The sequence below is a fragment of the Cupressus sempervirens genome, chromosome 7, assembly GCF_028749045.1.
Source record: "Cupressus sempervirens isolate cs-2001-9-10 chromosome 7, ASM2874904v1, whole genome shotgun sequence".
NCBI lineage: Eukaryota > Viridiplantae > Streptophyta > Pinopsida > Cupressales > Cupressaceae > Cupressus > Cupressus sempervirens.
This window is the reverse complement of record NC_143124.1, coordinates 386,242,904-386,246,073: the sequence shown is the minus strand read 5'-3', so window position 1 is coordinate 386,246,073 and position 3,170 is coordinate 386,242,904. Positions and strand designations below refer to the sequence as shown.

The 3,170-nt window shown below is 36.9% G+C and overlaps 1 pseudogene; it reads left to right on the top strand.

Annotated features, from left to right (window-relative positions):
• Nucleotides 1-910: 910 nt before the first annotated feature.
• On the top strand, nucleotides 911-2,030 carry LOC149547110 (coniferyl alcohol acyltransferase-like; annotated as a pseudogene).
• The last annotated feature ends 1,140 nt before the right edge of the window (nucleotides 2,031-3,170 follow it).

The window sequence follows — 3,170 nt, the reverse complement described above, 5'->3', positions numbered from 1 at the left end:
CCAAGAGAGTGCTCTGATACCAGATGAGATGAACCTCCTTATAGCAATATCGTGAGAATGCTCGAAATAACAGAATACAAAGTGATAGCAGAACTCAGAATGAATCTACTGATCGCAGGCCACTTCGAGGGGGTAACCTCCTTTGAGCAAGCTCAATACAATAAATTCGTCCGTGCCCATCAAGGGCCTCAACCTATTCTTATATACTGGGTACGATCTAGAAAAGTAATACTACCTATGCATGTGGGATAATAAAATATACTCGCGGGACGACTTACAAAGCATATGCGTCCAACAACACTACTCTAACAAAATAAACAGAAGGAACACACAGGTTCCTAACAACTCAATCAAGACTCCTAATCAAGACCTTAAACTTCTTGATAGTTAGAAACATGTATATATTTATCAAGAGATAGAAAGGAAATGATAGTTAGGATTTCAATAAAACTAAGTCATAGATTTGGATGAGAATGCCATTGGAGCTGCAGTGTAGCATAGTTAGCACCAAATGCAAGCAAATTGGGTTGCTTTAAAAGGAGAAATGTATTAGATTGACAAGAAAGCATTGCGAGGGTAAGTCTATTTAGTGTCCACTCCACCATTGCATTTAATATATTCAAATTCTTGGAATGGAAAACCACTATTCTAATCAAAGTTGTTGAAAGTTGAGTTATGTTTATTAGGGTTGGGTTGGGAATATGTATGCCTATAAAAACTCATTATTGTGATGAGTATGGGTATGTAGGGTGGCATAACAATTTCTAGCCTAGAAATTAGGGCCATATGATATAACCAATTCCATTTTAACCAGGGATGAGCCAAGAAACAATCCCTCATAATCCTATAAATTATGGAATATCATTGAAGCTTGCATATGTGAAAAGGTTGATTAAAATATTGTTTTAAGATGGCTCCTGTTAACCCCCCCATTTCTAAACATCATGAGTTGAGGATTGTTAACACAGAAGTTATAGTCCCTGCTCTTCCAGTGCGGCAGCACATTCTTCCTCTCTCAAATATAGATCTCACTATTCCATCACTTTCTGTGCATGTCTTCTTCTATTACAGAACCCCCTCTTCTAGGACTTTTGCATCAGCACTATCCCATCTCAAGACTTCCCTCTCAAGGGTCTTAGTTTCTTACTATGTATTTGCAGGAAGAATGGTTATAGATGGCCTTGGCCTACCAAATATCAATTGCAACAATAAAGGAGTTCGCTTGAACCAAGCTTATGCTGCAGCTCCTCTTTCTCATCTTAATTTATACAACCCTGATGAATCTGTGCAGGGGAGGATTGTTCCTCTACTTTCAAAGCCCTTTGAAGAAGATGGCGATCCTGCTTTTGCCGTGCAGGTAAATGATTAGAAAGAACACATACCATTTTCCACTTGTATGGTTGTATGGTTTTCTGCATTATAATCTTAACAATATTTGGTACTTGCAGGTTACAGAGTTTAGCTATGGAGGTATTGTTGTTGGCTGCACATTCGACCACAGAGCCATAGATGCATACTCAACAAATATGTTTTTCACAAGTCAGGCAAATCTTTAATTCATCTGTATCTCCCAATCCATGCTTTACACGCTCTACTTTGTGCCCTAGAGAGTACCCCACTTACTCTGCTCAAATTGAAAAAATGTATGTGAACTACACTCCTCAAGAACCAGGCCAAGAAAATGATCCTCACCCACCATCTCTATCAAGTAGAATTTACCACCTGGATGCAAAGAACATCATGGATCTCCAATTTAATGAAAATAAACATGGTAACAACTACACCAAATTAGAGGTTTTCAGTGCTTACTTATGGAAGCTACTGATACGCACCCAGAAGGTAAAAGACACTGCCAGTTGCAGTAAAATAGGAATAGTTGTAGATGGCCGCCCACGCTTAAGAGAGATGGGGTTTCTGCTAATTACTTTGGCAATGTCATAATCTTGCCATTTGCTGAATCAAATTCTCATTATGTAGAAAATGAACCGCTTTGTTGCAGTGCAAGATGTTTACACATTTTGACAATTTAAGATGTTTACTGGTAAGCCTCATCTAGTTGCAGTGCAAGATGTTTACACATGTTTACATGTTTTCGTTATGTAGAAAATGAAACACTTTTAGACATTTTCAAACTCTATTTTTTTTGTTCATACTCTAACAATCATACAACAAATAAAGTTGATATCATTAGTCCTGAATTAACCTCTTATTATATCCTATACCCACATCAAACGAAGTATCAACCTTAGTATGTTTGATAACGACCTGAATATGAAATAATTCATTCCTTTGCTTATCATTCTTAGGAAAAGATTCTTTACTCATACTTGAACTTATATTTGAAGAACTTGTAGTTGGAGAAAGAGATATACCTTTTCCTTTACCTTTGATTCTGACAACAACAATGTAGCTGTATTTCAATAAAACTCAATCAACACTCCTAATCAAGACCTTAAACTTCTTGATAGTTAGAAACATGTATATATTTATCAAGAGATAGAAATGAAATGATAGTTAGGATTTCAATAAAACTAAGTCATAGATTTGGATGAGAATGCCATTGGAGTTGCAGTGTAGCATAGTTACCACCAAATGCAAGCAAATTGGGTTGATTTAAAAGGAGAAATGTATTAGATTGCAAAGAAAACATTGCGAGGGTAAGTCTCTTTAGTGTCCACTCCACCATTGCATTTAATATATTCAAATTCTTGGAATGGAAAACCACTATTCCAATCAAAGTTGTTGAAAGCTGAGTTATGTTCATTAGGGTTGGGTTGGGAATATGCATGCCTATAGACACTCATTATTTTGATGAGTATGGTTATGTAATGTATCATGAAGGGGTTTCTCTCGCAACCTTAGCGACTACTTTCTAGCAAGTTGGTGTAAAGAAGTTCTGAATAAATGATAACTAAATAAATTAATTGGGTAATAAATTTAAGATAATAAAATATTATGTGAGTACCTAGTTAAGTTTGAAGACACAGGATTGTGCTCCTCCCTGGGGAGTGTGAGCTGCCAACACTAGCTTGGGCTACCTAATGCCAAGCTACTTACCCTCCAGTTAGCCCCTACATAGTGACCCATAGAGTGTCTAACCAAGACCTAATCCACTTGCATTGTCTCATAAGCTTGGTTGTAGTCCTCTTTATTGTCTGGCATGGGTGTTA